Source organism: Chiloscyllium plagiosum, chromosome 11, assembly GCF_004010195.1.
Source record: "Chiloscyllium plagiosum isolate BGI_BamShark_2017 chromosome 11, ASM401019v2, whole genome shotgun sequence".
Classification (NCBI taxonomy): Eukaryota; Metazoa; Chordata; class Chondrichthyes; order Orectolobiformes; family Hemiscylliidae; genus Chiloscyllium; species Chiloscyllium plagiosum.
In genome coordinates this window covers 71,964,431-71,982,933 of record NC_057720.1, presented here as the reverse complement: position 1 = coordinate 71,982,933, position 18,503 = coordinate 71,964,431, and the positions used below count along the sequence as shown (strand labels likewise).

At 38.9% G+C, this 18,503-nt stretch overlaps 1 protein-coding gene across 3 annotated transcripts in view; it reads left to right on the top strand.

Annotated features, from left to right (window-relative positions):
• The window catches only part of crb1 (crumbs cell polarity complex component 1), a 123,265-nt gene that overhangs the window by 91,735 nt on the left and 13,027 nt on the right, over positions 1-18,503 (top strand). The gene's annotated exons all lie outside the window — the stretch shown is intronic.

Below are 18,503 nucleotides of genomic sequence, written 5' to 3'. Positions count from 1 at the left end.
ACACATGGACTGAATTTTTATTAACCCTGGGAAAATGCAAAGCCCTTTTTGGCTATCAAAATATAGAGCATATAACAGAGGTAATCTGGAGGAAATTATTTTCTGTAAACATTGAGCATTAGATATTTTAAAGCAGAATTTAACACTTGTAACTATAAGAACGAAACAAGATACTGTGGAGCCTAAAAGTCTGAAACAAAAACTGAAAATCTTGGAAATACTCAGCATCTGGAGAGAGAAAAGGAGTTAATGTTTCAGGTTATAGTTTGAAATTTATGTCCTTTGGGACCTCTACAACTATTTTGCTTGCATTCTCTCTGCAGTTTACATGTTACCTTTTTTATCCTGTAATTTTTGCTTTCAGATGGCATTGGTTCATCATTTGCACCTTCACAAGCCACATCCTTTGTCCTTTACCTGTCCCATTGCCATTCCCTTTGGCTTTGAACCAATAAGTACTCGGCCAATTAATCTTTCTTCCCTTTCACCTTGTTACAGACCTTATCCTGTGTTCTTTCACCCCAACTCCTCCATTTCACTTGCATACGAACTATTATATCTCCAACATTTTCCGGTTCGAATGTGAGAACATCATTCTGAAACATTGGGCAGAATTTAATGTCTCTCACTCCCACCTAACACCAGAGAGGTCTGTGAACCAGCTGTGAATACAGGCCTTGTAAGAGGTACAGGGAGGAGAACCCATCATTTCCAGACTAATTTCGATTAAGTGAGAGCTAGGGATGGTTGACATTCCCATCCCGAGGCCACAGGTTAGGTGTAGAGACAGGGAGGCTGCAGAAGGACTTGAACATGCTAGGACTCCCAAGTCCTTTTGTGCTTCAGATTTCTGAAGCCTTTCTCCATTTAGAGAATAGTCTATGCCTCTATTCTTCCTACTAAAGTGTATACCTTCACGCTTTCCTACATTGTATTCCAAGTGCCATTGTTTTGCCCACTCTCCAATTTATCCAAGTCCTTCTGCAGCTTCTCCACTTCCTCAATACTACCTACCCCTCCACCTATCTTTGTGTCATCTGCAAACTTAATAACAATGCCTGCAATTCCTTTGTCCAGATCGATAGTATGTGCCGTGAATGGTCGTGGTCCCAACACAGACCTCTGTGAAACTCTATTAGCCACCAGCTGCCATCCTGAAAAAAACTCTTTTTTTCCCTATCTCTGCCTTCTGCCAGTCAGCCAATCCTCTATCCATGCCAGTACCTTCCACTTAACATAATGGGCTCTTACTTTATTTAGCAGCTTCCCGTGCCTCCTTGTCAAATGCCTTCTGGAAATCCAAATAATTCACAACCACTGGCTGTCCTTTGTCTAACTTGCTTGTTATCTCTTCAAAGAATTCTAACAGATATATCAGGCATGATTGCCCCTTAATGTAACGATGCTGACACAGCCCCATTTTTATCATGCACTTGCAAGTATTCTGCAATCTCATCCTTAACAATGGATGCTAAAATTGTACCAACGGTAGAGGTCAGGCTAATTGGCCTAAACTTTCCCATCATCTGCCTCCCCCCGTTCTTAAATAACGATGTACCATTAACATTTTTCCAGTCTTCTGGGATCCTCCCTGATGTCAGTATTTCCTGAAAGATCACCACCCATCTCCTCAGCTATGTCCTTCAGAACTCTAGATACAGTCCATCGGTCCAGGTGACTTATCCACCTTCGGACCTTTCAGCTTCCCAGCACCTTCTTCTTGGTGATGGCCACAACATGCACCTCTTTCCTTTATTGTCCTGAAGTTCTGGAATGTAGCTAGTGTCTTCCATCATGCATACTGATGCAAAGTACCAATTCAGTTCCTCCGCCATTCTTTGTTCCCCATTACTACTTCTCCAGCCTCAGTTTCTAGAAGTCCAATATTCATTCTTGACTCGATCTTAAGTTTTTCTATATTGAAAAAAGCTCTCGTAATCTTCTTTTACATTACTAGCTAGCTGACCTTGATATTTCATCTTCTGTCCTCCTTATTGGTTTTTTAGTTGTCCTCTGCTGGTTCCTAATCCCCAAGCTTCCCATTAATCTTCAGCATAATGTATGCTTTTTCTTTTGTTTCTATGTGCTTGACCTCCCTTGTCAGCCGTAGCTGCCTCGTACTCCCCTCAGTATGCTCCTTCTTCCTTGGGATGAATTTCTGCTGTGCCTCCTGAAGTACCTCCCCAAACTGCTACTATTGCTGCTCTCCTTTCTTCCCTGTTAGGTTTCTCTTCCAATCAACTCTGACCAGCTCCTCCTTCATGTCTTTGTAGTTACCTTTACTCAATTGTAATACCATTACACCTGATTCCAGCTTCTCTCTTTCTCAACCTGCAGGGTGAATTTTATCGTGTTATGGTCACTGCCCCCTCGAGGTTCCTTCACCTTAAGCTCCCTAATCAAGTCTGCCTCATTATACATCACCAAATCCAGAATTGCATGTTCCCTCGTGGTTTCTACTACAAGCTACTCAAAAACAAACCCATCTCGTAGACATTCCACAAAATCCTTTCCTTGAGATCCACCACCAACCTGATTTTACCAGTCCACCTGCAAACTGAAAATCCTCCATGATTATTGTGCCTTTTTAATGTGCCTTTTCTATCTCTTGACTTATTTTCTGCCCCACATCCTGACTACTGCTAGTGCATAACTCCCATCAGGGTCTTTTTCTTTTACGATTGCCCAACTCTACCCACACAGATTCTCTACTTTCCAATCCTGTATTGCTTCAGGCTATCGATTTAATTTCATTTCTTATTAACAAGGCAGCACGACCCCCCCATGTCTGTTTGCCTGTCCTTTCACCAAATGAGGCTTTAAACTGGCCGGCTAAAGGCCATTGAGGAGCCTCAATCTCAGTTCCACCAAAATGACATGTGGACTGCAGAAGGCCCATCAGTGGCAAGGATCAGCCCTTTGTCCTCTATACTGGCCCTTCTCCACTCCTTGTAAGGAACTGCATGACCGACCCTGGTGAGCTGTCACCACTCAACCCTCCTCCATGAGTTCCTTTACATCTAGTTCCTCATCCTGGCCCACTGCAGTTACAGTGGGCTGGTTGGAACCGAATGCATCAGGGCTCTCAAAAGTAGCCACAGTAGAATTGCCAATCAAGCCATCACTTTGGCTTTCAAATGCAGCTCAGTAACTCTGTTTTCTCTCTCTGTAAATGCTACTTGATACACTGAGTATTTCCAGCATTTTCTTCTTTTATAATTAAATGTTGGCTTGTTTTGTTGTAGTTTGGAAATATTAATACGGTGATGCACATTGTATTACAATTTCCAGTGTGGGCAAAATAAAAAAGAGATAGTTACAGCAAATTTAAATTCTTGGTTTTCCCCAGAGTACACAGCTCAATGATTTGCACATGTTCAATTATTTCACTTTATTTTGATAATTAACAGTTTACTTGCCAGATTGTTCAGTTCCCTTTCAGCTAAAAGTGATTAACAATGAAAAATGAGAAAGGAACATGTTAAAAAATGATATTTTTCAGCTTACTTTTAAAAATTTCACATTTACAATTTTGCAGTTGAATATTTCCATAGATTCCTGAACTAGTAATACATTCTACTACATACCTTGAGTGCATAGAATCCCCTTTTCTGGGATGATACATAAAGCTCTAGTCAGCTTTTTTTTTGTCTGAAAAGATTTAAAACATGTAATAGTGCAGAATTCATGCAAAACTAACCAGCTTTTGCGAGCTTGTGAAATATGAAGTACAGCGTAAGTGACTGATATGTTATTTCCAAACATTTGATGTTTGTATACAAAGGTGCATATGTTAAATTGAATTACATAAAAGATAACAGCACAGCCACTCATCCCAGTTAGTCTATGGCAGTGTCTGTGTTCCACACAAGAATCCTGCCATATTGCTCCATCTCAGCTCTAGAAGGATGTCATACCTATTCATCCCTCCTTTGCACATCTACCTTCCACTTAAATGTATCTCTTACCGAACGCAGATATGATAACATATTCCGCATTCTCACTACTCACCCGTGAAAATATTTTCTCTTGTACTCTCTGAGATTTATAAGATATTATCTTATATTTTTGACTCAGAGCTTTGGGCTAACCACCAGTGAAAAATTTCCCCACATTTTAGCCTGGCAAATGCATGCATGATTTTAAAGATCTATTAATTTTTTCTGGAGAAATTTGCCCCAAGCTTGGTCATAAAAGTAAATTGAAGCAAAGAGTACAGAAGCAGTATAGTACTGTTATGTACTAAAACAACTTAAAATGATCTCCCAATGACACATTGTACCTGAACTTAAGGACAGAGTAATGGGACATTAAGGATAGTAGAATAACTTCATTGGATGCCCAAAGCAGGATACACACCTTAGCAGGATTGCAGGTATATTTCTTTCAAAAAGCCAGCACAAGCACTATTGGATGAATGGCTTCCTTCTCTGATGTATATTGATATGATCTTTACTTTTAGCTATGGATGGTAGTTGGCAAAGAAAAAATATCTCAGAGAAAACAGGAAAACAAAATTAGACATAAACCATACTGCCTCTCAAACTCTAAAACTTTAATTCAAATCACAAACTGGCAAGGAAAGGAAAAAAGATCTAGTATATCTGAAATGAACACAAGCTTAGGTGTTACAGAATGAAGTCTAGTTATCACAAATTAAATTGACCTTGAAATCAAACTCCTATCCGTTACTTATTAGCTTACTCACAGTCAATTTGACCATTAATAAGTCACAATAGAAAATTGACAACAATCATTTGAGACAGTCAGGTATTTAAAAAATGGAAGGTCAAAGTTTGGCTTCAGAGGTCCTGCCATGAACCAGACATGAAAGTGAGGTTTCTTCCAACCAGCGACAAGTAATTCTGTTAAAGCTATAAAGCAATATACCAGCTAAGAGATCTGTTGCAATGTCAGTCATGGAAATCCTCTGCTTCTGCTGCAATTATTTTATTTTCAAGAAAAATGTTAGTGGATATATTGAGATTTCTGCTAATGCAGGCGGAAATCTTCAAATCACATCTGTGTGTATTGCAGAAATTGATGCAATCAAAAACTGTGCCTGAATCAGTGGCTTGACATGGTAATTACGTTTGAGGTACATGCTACAGCTATTTGCAGTAATTTTCACCTTCAGAGCAAAGAGTAAATCTTTCACTTTAGATGTACTTCTCTGACATGAAATAATTTATTTTAGCATGGTTCCACTGAACTTTAAATAGTAAATAGCACAGAACAAATTAATGCCTTCAGAAAAGTTCTTTAGCGGACATATTTGATTCTAAAAGCTTGCTCACAAGATTTTACTTTAGCACTTAATCATCGAACAAGCTGAGCATCAGTATGAAGTTGCTTTAGTTTAAATTGGAAGTATCAACATAAATTCAGGATGGAGTGGAATGAACTACCTCCTTGAGGGAGTTCTACTCCACTTTATATAGTTCCAAGTTGAGCACTGATGTCAGATTGAGGCCACATTTACTCGTAATTACAGCAGCAACTGCAAAAACACTATAGTTGATAACTAAGCACACTGCAAGTATCATAGTCCTATGAACAATGGAAATTCTGCCTGCAACTTGCAGTAATCAAGATTTGGAGATGCCGGTGTTGGACTGGGGTGGACAAAGTTAAAAATCACACAACACCAGGTTACAGTCCAACAGGTTTATTTGGAAGCACTAGCTTTCAGAGCGCTGCTCCTTCATCAGGTGGCTGTGCAGTATAAGGATGAAGGAGCAGCGTTCCAAAAGCTAGTGCTTCCAAATAAACCTGTTGGATTATAACCTGGTGTTGTGTGATTTTTAACTTTGCAATAATCAAGGGCAAGTAAGCATTTGCAGCCTTTTGATGGTGGTTGTAATGAGCTAGCCAAGTATCTAAAACATCCGTCTAGCTGACCAAAATTGTCTTGATTTCCATTTTAACATTTTGTTAGTGGTTTAGAACTGATCAATAAGTGGTTTACAATTCTTATATCCTGTACTAAATGCTAGTCTTATTGCTTCTTTATTTTTGAACAAGATTCCAACAATAATAAATAAAATTGAAGCACAGTGGCTATTTTAAGCACTACCTCTACAAATATTCAAATCTCAGATTTAAAAATGTTCTGATCATTGCTTATTTCACAAATATGCATTTCATATATGCCTGTGCAAAAGATATTTTATATTTTTTCCTGTTTTATAAGCTATATTTTTGATTAATGATGAATAATAAAAACAAAATAAATAAAACATTTTATGCAATGGCAGTGGAGACTGGAGGAGTTATTTGGTAAATCTCCTCCTCTCGCTTCTATGTTCTTATATGTAATGGAGCTGCCCTGGTCAGAAAACACAGACCAAGGAAATTATGAAATGCACACAAAAGGAAATATGATCACTGGTTGATCAAAATAAAATTAAAGATAAGGGAATACCTATGTTGGGCTTGACCTAATCCCACAGTTTCATATAGATTTACTGAAGTGCATTTTCAGAAACCTGATAAAATACAGTCCCTAAATAACCATCAAATCTAAAAAGTAGGAATGCCTGTTGACATGATTTCTTATGGGTTACAATTTATTGTTCATAACTAACTGCACCAATCATTTATAAGATTTCATGTCTCATCACTTGACTTCTCTGTGTATGTTTCTTTTGACTAAAACCTCATTATCATTTGACATAACTCCATAAGATCAACAACTCCTCTAATTTCTGATACATGATTTTGTTCTACTTTCTCTTTGTGTACAAATTCCAACTCTTTGGGCATTGCCCACTGTTGTCATATGAAGACTTAATAAATATCATCATTGTTATATCTTTGTCTCTCTGTCCTTACACTTTATTTAATGGAAGCATGGATATGTTTGTTAAAAAAAACTAAAGGACGTTTACTCCATGCGAATGTACTCATTGTGGTCTTTTACTGAAACATCAGTAAAACCTTTGTCCACATTTCCAAAATTTCTTCCTGAACCAAACTCCTTTAACTCACGCTACTCTTTCTATCATTGCTAAGGGTTCAGGAAGACAATGGGAAAAAGGAATTTGAACAGATCATTCCTGTGGGGAACCAGCACTGGTACAGCAAGAAGGCCAGTGTACCCAAATTTCCTGTGATTCCATCACTCAGAAATCCAGGGTTAAAGTTCTCTCTTGGACACAAAATTAGGTAGAAAGGCAAGTTGTGAGAGGTACATAGACAGTTTACAGAGAGATATTGATAGGTTAAATAAGTGGGTAAAATGTTGGCAAATGGAGTAAACATGAGCAAATAGAGTTCATTTTGGGAGAGAAAATAATAGAATGCTATTTAAATGGAGAAAAACTGAAGAAAGCTCTAACACAAAGGAACTTGGGGAAGGGGGTACTTGTGCACAAAACACAGAAAGCTAGCACACAGACACAGCAGGTAATCAGGAAGCCTAATGGAATGTGGCCCTTATTTTGGGAGGGGTTGGAGTGTAAGATTAGGGAAGTCTTACTGCAACTGTACAAGGTGCTGATGAGACCACATCTGGAGTATTGTGTGCAGTTTTGGTCCCTTTATTTAAGGAAAGATATGATTAGAGGCAGATCAGAAAAGGCTCACTAGCATGATCCCTGGTATGGAGCGATTGTCTCATGAGCAAATGTTAAGCAGATTCCATCCATTGGAGTTTAAAAGAATCAGAAGTGTTCTCATTGAAACATGTAGAATCCTTAAGGGGCTTAACAAGGTAAAGTTGAGAGGCCTACGCCTGTTCCTATTTCTTATGGTTTTATGTCTTGGAAAGGGGTTCTTGGTTATTGATTAAAGGTACTGAAACAACGGAATGTAATTCAACATATATATCATATTTATAATACTCCTCATTATACTTACATTGTTAAGACAATAGTGTGGTTATCGTAGGTCTAGCATGAAACAAGGGAGAAGATATTGTGGAGAAAGAGCCAACTATTTCAATTCTGATAACAACAAGTTGGCATCAATGAGTTGAACATCACCGGACCTATGTGGGAGTATGAAGATGATGATGGCTAGGGATGTTAATGATTCTCAAGACCACTAGGGTTCAGTGATGTTCCAGGCTTGTTGTCTACCATTCAACAGGTCTAACTCAATCTCACAAAGGAGTAATATGTGACGTGATTGTGGTACATCATGGAGGCTCCAGGTGCATTGTTCTGTATCCTGGGGTTACACTGAAGTATCAACAACTGCACCATTTTATTGATAATAGGCAGATTGATAAATAATAGGCTCATCCCCAGAATACCTAAGTTTCATTTGAGCATATATTGTGAATATATTACCATCAACAACAGTATACAGCAGCAGCAACAGCAAGACAAAAGGCTGTACAGTCGAACATTTCACAATCAGGGTATTTACATAACTTACGGAACTGCATTGAGTAAGCCGCTTGTTAACCATGAATCGTATCTCATGGCATGCTGCACAAAGGGATGCAACTCATTAATATCTACACAGTCTGTGACCACAATCAAATTTTGATGCAGGTGAATGCAGTTGTGAGGGAGCAGCTACTATACCATATCAGGGAGTCTTGTGAAAACTTGTAACTGGTTGGAAATAAGTTTGGTGGTTAGCTTTGCAGGTGATCTGGGTTAACCACTTCAAAGGTGGCTCCTTACATATACCATTAAGCAATCTCAATAGTTCTCAGCTAATAATATGCAGTAATACACTTGTAAGAAGCAATAATATCAGCAGATAGACATGGATTACCTTGTGCCTTTGTTGTAGTTACTTACACACAAGTGCTTTCAGTAAAATACAGAGGGTAGTTCAAAATTGCTGCAAGGATGTTTCCAAGAAGAAAAATTGAACTTGTGTTTCTACTGTACAGTTCATGCACTGAGTATTGTACTTATTGTGGTTGTATTGGTCAAGTGTCAGTACATGTTTTTCTCACACTTCCAAAATTCCGTCCTTCCTTAACTATTCGCCAACAAGATTGAGAGATGTTCTCACACTAGAGCAAGATCGGTTCTACTGAGCTAAACTTTTCCCTGGCACAGTGTTAGTCCAGTAATCTGTTGCAAATGGATCAGCGAGGAGGCTAAATTTAACAAAGGAGAAGTCAATTTTCATATTAACAAGCTTTCAGGCTAAGAATAGCTATTAGCTTTGAAAATTAAATGTTGTTACGTTCTGTAGTTTAAACTGGATTATTCAATATAAACTTAAAGGGTGGGAAGACCTGAGAAGTTCTTCTATCCTACCTCAATATAATTATCATTAACGTTTTGTTGCAAAATTCATTGTTTTATGGAATTGCAGCATCACTGGCAAGGGAAGATTTCTTGCCCAATTGCTGTTGGGGTGAGGATCAGGTGAAGACAGCAGATTTCCTTCCCTTAAAGGACATTAGATGTTTTACTTTTTAAACAACAGTCAACAATATTTTCATGGTTATCATTTCAGAGATTAGGGGCAGCATCTTGTATTTTTGATCCTGGATATGGAGTCAGACCTAAAATTAGAACAAACTTCCACTTGGTATTGGGTCATGTCTTTTCTCATGATTAGGTTTTTCTCAGTTCATTACATATGTAAGCAAATTCCAAATTTTATGCACAGCATGTTCTGACCCCTGTGCCGTATTTAAAAGGCACTGTGTCTCAGTGATGCTGCAGCATCAGTACTTTGCTCCAGTGCCACAAGTGGATGAATGCATTCACTAGGGTATGAACTACCGGCTACTCAATAGTTCATGCTCCTAAGAGCATGAGTTAGCATTGCAAGGTCACACACAAGGTTGGGTATCAGGCATCTCCATCAGATGCTTCACATACAATCCAACATTCTAACAACAGAACTGAAGAGTCCTGCTCTAGAACCTGCTTTACCCTATCCAAGTGGGGCAATTTTCCACATTCTCAGGTAGAAGCCACTGTTGGAGTTGTACCAGAACAACTTGGCTAGGGTATGGCAAGTTCTGGAGCAGAAGTCTTCAGTTCTGTTGCTAGAATGTCATCAGGGCCCATTGCCTTAATGGTATTCAGTTCCTTCAGCATTTTCTGATGCTACCAAGTCAGGTGGATATCCAGGAGCCAATCCAAAGCCACCTTAGCCCTTTTGTCCTTTTCCAGCTGGATACTTCCACTCTTTGAATGGGGAGGTATGAATTAGAGGTGTCTCCCTGTCACCATAGCTAACCAAATCTTCCCAACTTAACTTATAGACTCTGATACTTCATTTTTTTTCCATCCAAATGTGAACTCCTATCTGCATGCTGCATGGTGAACACTTAAGACTTGCTGTCTCTATCACTCTGGTCTCTTTCTATTTCTTCTTGATTTTTTGGAAAGAAACTGCAGTCTATTCTTATAATAGCTTCTCTGGACACTTTTTCTCTCAAAGCCCATCTCAAAATGAATCACCTTCTATCCAGGTAGACACACTGATTAGCTATTCCCAAAACCATCAGCTCCATTCTGTTCTGGAATTGCATAGACAGTTTAAAGTATATTGTTTACAAAATCTGACATTTATAACACCTCCCTGGAAATTGTAGACGAACTGACTATAAACTGTCAGTACATTTGCTCTGGTCATTGCTTATGGTGTGAATATCTCACACTTCCTTCCCAGTAAAACAACTTGGGCCCACCTTTCTCCTTTAGCAACCAAGCCACCCAAGCTTGTTGCCAGGCAGATTTCAAACCAGTTCACATGATTTCCTTCATTTTGGGACATGGTGCTTCCAAGGTGACAGAAATTTTCATTTGAAATTATTTTGGAATAGACCCATTTTGTGAATTAATTTCATGCTCTAGCCCATCCTAAATGTGTATAAACAGGCGAGTGAGATTAATGGATTATTTTTATAACCAGCTGACATAGGCATATTGGACTGAAGAACTTCCTACTGTGCTGTCTAATTCAATTTAGTGTAGTATGGTCTATATACTACAGTCAAAGGGTGTGCTATTTCTAACTTGTCAGTGAATAGTAATAACTGGTGCACATTGTGATCTTCACAGTTAACCTGAGCTTTGGCTTTTCGCATCTATCTGCAACTCTATGATGACTGTTCTCTTTGGCTGCTTGTTCAACTTCAAATCCTTGATCAGCCAAACCTTTTTTTCCAAATTAACATTTGCTCTTATGCTCATCTACCAGCTAAAACTTCAGACTGTGGTCCTCAATATGTGTGGCCTCAGGGCTCTATTTGCCTTGGTGAAAGTTATCAACCTCCTGGATATTACAACTGACCAGAAACTGAACTGGATTAGCCATATAAGTACTGAGGCATCAAGAATTGGTCAGGGACTGGGCATTCTGTGGTGGCTTACTCACCTCCTTACTCCCCTGGGACTGTTTGCCACCCAGAAGGCAAAGTCAGGAGTGTAATGCGATATTTAGAGGAAGAGGCAATGATAAATAAAGGCCTGATAATCGCCTATTGGTACTCTTGCTCGATTCTTAATCCAGAGACCCATCTCATGTTGTGGAGATTCAGATTCGAATCTTGCCATGGCAAATGGTGGAATTTGAATTAAATGATTTTTTTAAAATGGATTAATCTGAAAACCCTTGTTGATTATCAGGAAAGTATCATCTGGTTCACAAATGGCCTTTAAGGAAGGTAACTGCCATCCTTACCCAGTCTGATCTAAGTGTCACTCCAGGTTGAGAGTTAACTGTGCTCTGGGCAAAAAAGCTTAGCTAATAAATGTTGGCCCAACCAGTGACAACCACAAAATCTCTGCATATACCTGACTGAGTGCAACTCTAACAACACATAAGAAGAAGCTTGACAACTTCCCACAGTCCCAAGATGTGCAGGTTAGGTGGATTGACCATTGGAAATGTGAGTCATGGGAATAGGGTTGGCAGTAGGTTTGGGTGGAATGCTCTTCAGAGGGTTGGTGTGGACTCCATGAACCAAATGGTCTCTTTCCACAGGATGGGATTTTATGATTCTACAATGTGCTAGATAAAACAGACCGCTTGATCGATAGCTGAGCAACCACCTTCAGCATTCACTCTCTCCATCGCCAGCAGATAGTGACAATAGTGTGTATCACTACCTGAGGCATTGCAGCAACTCACCACTGTTCCTTTGTGAGACCCCTCCAAATTGCTGACCCCTGTCATCTCCAAAGACAAGGACAGTACTTGAGTGGCAACTCCCATCAGCTACAAGTTACCCTCCAAACCACACCACACTCTGATTGGAAATATGCCAATATCCCTTTACTTCTATTTGATCAAAGTCTCAGAAATATTTTCTCAACAGTATTCTGGGTGCACCATTTACTGCAGCAGGTTAAAGCAGGTGAGTTATCATGAGCTTCTGACAGACAACTAGGGATGGGCAATGAATACTGACTCAGCAGTGACACACACAGTTGAAGCAGCTTCACATCTCATTTCCATTCATGCCAAGACTAAATTTTGTGTACATTGTGAATCAACTACAGTGGTAGTCGTACAAATGAAAGCTAAGAACATTTTGGGTTTCTCTAATGTATCTTGACATAATTGGTGAAAACAGCAGGAATATTAAACATTTGATCCATTTTATTAATTAAACATTGCCTCTTCTTTGAGCTGCAGGTACAGAGTTGAGGTATGTTTTTCCAATACAATTTGAATAGTTAGTCAGGTCTTTAAGGAATTACAGAGCTGCTTAAGACATCCTAGGGTATCTGCCCATGGCTCAAAATATCCATTGAAGAAGAATGATGAACTTTTGTTCAGACCAGTTATTGTCACTGTGACAGTCATCATAACACAGATGTGGAGAGGATTTTTAATATAAACAACACTCCTATTCTGGAGAGGAAAACACCCCTCAGATTCAAATTTTGAAATTTAAAAATTAATATTACTTTTCAGGCAATCTAAAGACAGCAATAGGGACCTAAGAAGAGATTACACCACAGGTTAAGGTATTAGCTGCAGGGTTCAGGTGTGGTTGTAACCTGACACCTGACCAGGTATCGTACAGTGCCGTATAGGAATTGCTAGTTTTTGAAAGCTACAAACAGAAACTAGCAGTAATACATTAAAGCAGTTAACTGCAGAGAAAGGGATATGTTTACAATTAATCTCACATTTTACTAGTTTGAGTATCAACAAAGCATCAAGGATTAGTTAGCTGGAACAGAGATACCTCGTATCATGGAGTTCTCAGAGTGAAGCAGTCTTTTGCATCAACCCAAAGCACAGGTACTTTTAACATAGTACAGAGAAATTTTAATTTAAAGCTAGGTTTCCAGGACTGATCTCTTGAGGAATATCACTAAGTTTTGAATTTCAAGTTGTACAGCAATGCGCTGTTAGAATGGAAGAACGACTGCATCTCAATTTAGGCTGGCTATCAATTACAATACTTTTACTAAAAGGAGGATCTTTGCTCACACAAGGTAAATATGCTTTTTGTTCAAACTATTGGAAAAGAATAGAGGTGGAATTGAACATTTTCAGGCTGTGCTGGATAAAATTAGCCCAGATGCAATGTTTTGCTAGTTTTGGATAAGAAAATGTAAAGTCTTGTCAAACCTAAGTGTGTAATGGAGCATCAATGCAAGGTTCGGAACAGGAAAAGTTTTTATGACTGACATTTAGCAATTAGACTGAGGTGATGGTTTTCCTGTTGTTGTTTGTAGTTATATCAATGACTAAAAGGAGCCTAAAATTGAAGAAATGCAAGTACAAAGGAAAATATAAGTGTTTTTTAAGTGGTCATATTTTTGAATAGAGAGAGAAAAGCCAGTGTTATTTTTCATTATTCCAGCATAATTAAATTATAATTTTCTGAGGATATATTTGTACCAAACAATAAAGTACCAAACAATGAAGCAAAAAATGTCATTACTTCATATTATAAATGCCAATGCTGTTTCAGGAAAAACCATAAAAATTTGAGTAAAACTGGGATAAATGTGTAAGGCTAGATAATTGTAAGTGGCAATTTCTGTGGGGAAAAATGTGATTTGGATACATTTGAAAACGTCAGATCTGTGAATTACCTTTTTTTCCTTCCAAGTAGCTCAAATCATTTCTTGCCGTCCTAAGATTTAAAAACCTGACTGTTGCATGACACTTAAGAACTAAAATGGCACTAGGTCTTAAACCTACTGAAGGATGATTGATGCTATATTAAACCTGTCTGCAATAGTATTAGCCTAACCCTATCTTTCACCCTATCGCAGGCAAAATAATATAGTTAAGAAATTAATTAATTCAGAATTAATTGAATTTTGAGAGTCAACGCATTGTTTGTAACTACTTGTGAAACAATCAACGAGGCCAATTCAAATTCTGAAATTAATGGTTTCATGCAGATGTCTGTAGGGCAATGATTTACATTATTGATTGTTTATAGAATATGAGTCATTAGAACTTACCCTTTGTGGTGGATTCCAGTTATAATATGGAGCCACTAAATGTATCAAAAAACACAAATATGGGAGCAAACATGCTCAGAACAGATATTTGGTCCTAATTAATTCTCATAAAAAGAACCTTTGCATACCACAGATATCTTTTCTTAAAAAAGCCATACAGTTCACAGTGGAATCTGCCTGCAATGTTATTCTGAGACTGATGATTTTTTCCTGCTCCCATCTAACAGCAGTAATTAAACCAATTGTCCATTCACTTCCCATCTTCTGCTGCATTATTAGATTTGCAGTATTTGCTAACTGATTTATCATGTCTTTGTTTATCATCATACTTTCCCATCTCTGCACTGTAATTAATTTTGTGGAGTTATACTTAAGTTACCTTGCTTCACTTTCCCAGGTATGACTGCTTTGCAAACTCCCATGCATCTTGAAAGTATTGATCCTCTGCTTTTCTCTATTTATGTGGTCATACTTCTGTCTCCAACCTTCAAAACACACTCCTTGAACCTGAGACCCTTGGATGCACTCTTGCCTTTCTCTGTTGCCATCCTAACTCAATGATGCTGTGATCACTTTTGCTGAGGTGGTAACAGGCTCAAATCCAGTTTAATGTTCAGCCATTGCGGGTTCCATTTGTTCTGAAATTTGTAGCTGAACAGAATTTGCTTCAAAATATATTTTCACCCATTATAGGTTTCTGATTGAATTCAAATCATCAACAATTATTTTTGACCTTTAACAGTCTCAAATCTGAACATTATATTCACAATCTATTCCCTCTCATTCATTAAAGGAATTCTGGTATGAGTTAATATATTTATTTATATGTCACTTGGATTATTCCACAATATCTTACTTTATTGTGAAGCCAATCTAGATTTTCTGATCTCCGTGAACATCATGTCTTCTTTCACATTAAAAAAGCCACTCCTTCCTGTCAAGTTGTCTTTTCTGTCTCTTTGCAGCAGTTTATATTTTTGCAGACTTTCCCCTATGTGGCCTAGCAATTCTTTGCTTTGTAGTAAATTTCTTAAAACTTCCTTATGTCCTTATGCAGTCGTCCTGTTTCACATCTGACTTCTGTACTTTTTATTGATGGTGACTCTTTTGTTTGGTCTGTAAACCACCAGGACTCCAACAACTGCCAATGTACTCCTGCTGTGAGGATATAATACCAGTCTAATTCTCCTCAGAACGAAGTTAAAAATCACACAACACCAGGTTATAATCCAACAGGTTTAATTGGAAGCACACTAGCTTTCGGAGCGACGCTCCTTCATCAGTTAAATGTGGAATTCTGTCTTACGATCGAGCCCTCCACAATCGCCTGATGAAGGAGCGTCGCTCCAAAAGCTAGTGTGCTTCCAATTAAACCTGTTGGACTATAACCTGGTGTTGTGTGATTTTTAACTTTGTACACCCCAGTCCAACATCGGCATCTCCGAATCTCCTTAGAACAGCTTTCTCCCACCCTAAAAATCTCCCTAGTGCCAGAAACCCTCAATTTGATATTACTTTCAACACACAAATTCATGCATATGATCTTTCCACTTCAGCATTATTTCTAAAAATATTACACTCAAGATCCCTGTCTTAAATATTGTACTTTGCTCTTTAAATTCACCTTCCAAACCTTCATCTTCCTTCTTAACATATTAGTTCCTATCAGCTTTGAGCTGGTTTCTTTTCCCTTCGGGAGGTTTTGTCTTCCCCAGCTGTTATAGAGTCATAGAGATGTACAGTACGGAAACAGACCCTTCGGTCCAACCCATCCATGCCGACCAGATATCCCAACCCAGTCTCGTCCCACCTGCAGGCAACCGGCCCATATCCTTCCAAACCTTTCCTATTCATATACCCATCCAAATTTTGCAATTGTACCAGCCTCCACCACATCCTCTGGCAGCTCATTCCATACACGTACAACTCTCTGCGTGAAAAGGTTGCCCCTTAGGTCTCTTTTATATCTTTCCCCTCTCACCCTAAACCTATGTCCTCTAGTTCTGGACTCCCCAACCCCAGGGAAAAGACTTTGTCTATTTATCCTATCTATGCCCCTCATAATGCAATTCAGGCAGCATCCGAGGACAGGCCTGTCCTCGGATGCTGCCTGAATTGCTGTGCTCTTCCAGCACCACTGATCCAGAATCTTCAAAATTACTAGTCATGCTTGTTAAATAGACAGCTTTTCCCATAAATATCACTTCGCTTGATATATAACACCTTATTCCAATTAGTTTATCCCATACTGCACTCTGTAACAAGCCAGCCATTGAGCTCAGCATTTTACCTCAAACTATACATGTTCTTCTCATGTACTCTTCCACACCATGAATAGTTAAACCATGCATTTCAAAAACTTCACAAATTTAGCTATACTGCCTGCCATTCCCATATGCAGGACGATAAGAGGTTTTATAATAACTGCCTTTATGTTGTGCTTGCAATGGCCTTTTGCTCCTCTTTAGTAACTTAACACACGATATAAATATTTTGCACATCTTGACTTCACAGTCTTATATATGTCTTATTTTAACATAATAAATGATAACTATATTTTTAAAATGGCTAGTGTAATGCGTCAACACCAATTAGAATAATACTGTCATGAAAGTGCAACCTGATTAGCCCAGGAATTAAAACAAATTAAATCATGCAAGACTATTGTAAGAAGATTTGCACACTAGTAGTAGTTGGTTTATTGCAACACAGCCCACTAGAGATAAGGATTTTTAAAAGTACGCTACCAGTTTCTAAAACATTTTCAACAGAAAATAACAAATATTTGTAGGCACTTCCATGTATCCATTCAAACTTTCAGGGAACAGAAAGATAAGGATCTGAGTTACTGTACTGATCTTACATAGACGTAAGGGAGATTCGGTTCCTCATGGAAAAGATATAATCATTACAAGTACAGCAAAAATGCATGAAACAAGCTTTTGTGTGATCTATAACAGAGATTGAAAACATGAGCAGCTCATCAAAGAAAGCCAAACAAAGAGGAATGGTCAATAAGGGGATTAACTGAGACCTTCTTAGAAATTTATCATTTATTCTTTTAACATTGTGTAACATTCACCTAAACCAAATGTGGGCAACTCTTAACAGGCAAAGGAAAAAGAAAATCGAAATTCCTTTCTGGTTAAACAAGCGTAGCAACATTTCAAGAAACAAAGTTTCCACCATTTTCTTCAAACATCGGTGTCAATTTAACAAAATTTTTAAAGGTACTTTGTAACCTGCAGCCAAAAGATACATTATTTACAAAAAAAAGAACTTGCAGACCTCAAAATTTTGAACGAGCATTTAATTTTCAGAGTCTTCTGAGTCTAACAGACATTCCCATAGTCAATAGGAGCTGAATGTTCCTTCAAGAGGCAGGGGTAGGATGGGGTGAACAGTCACTCAGGGTATATTTTCAGATGAGCACCAACGTAGTTGGGCAGGTGGAGAGATTCCCCATCCAATTAAAGCTGACAGGTGGCTGCTACAAGCTGGATGGCCAACTGAAAGCCTTCCAGTTTGAGATGAGCATCAGTTTGCATTGCAGGACAAGTGGCACTGAGGATTCTTCAACATGGAGGTGCCCTCCTCCCACTGTTCTTGCAAACTTTAAATCATAAACCAAACGAGCAGATAGGCCACCACAATTTTGGGAGGGGTGGGGGGCTGGTGAGTGTATTTCCCTCCAACAAGACTGCCTATTGGCTGAAGCCACACTCGGGCAAGTGGGGAAGATTACTAGACCAGTTTGGAGTGTCAACCACACGGGGCCTTGCCTCTGTGTGCCTGCCTACAGGCAATTGCACTGCTCCCGCAAAGGAGAAACAGAGTTTGCACCAAGTTTCCTTTAGATCTGTTTGTCAAGGCATTGAGCCTGGGATCCGCAATGACCGTTCCCTCCGTGACTACCTGGTCAGGTCCGCGCCCCCCTACAACCCACCCTCCCATCCTGGCACTTTCCCCTGCCACCGCAGGAACTGTAAAATCTGCGCCCACACCTCCTCCTTCACCTCTATCCAAGGTCCTAAAGGAGCCTTCCACATCCATCAAAGATTTACTTGCACATCCACTAATAGCATTTATTGTATCCGTTGCTCCTGATGCGGTCTCCTCTACATTGGGGAGACTGGG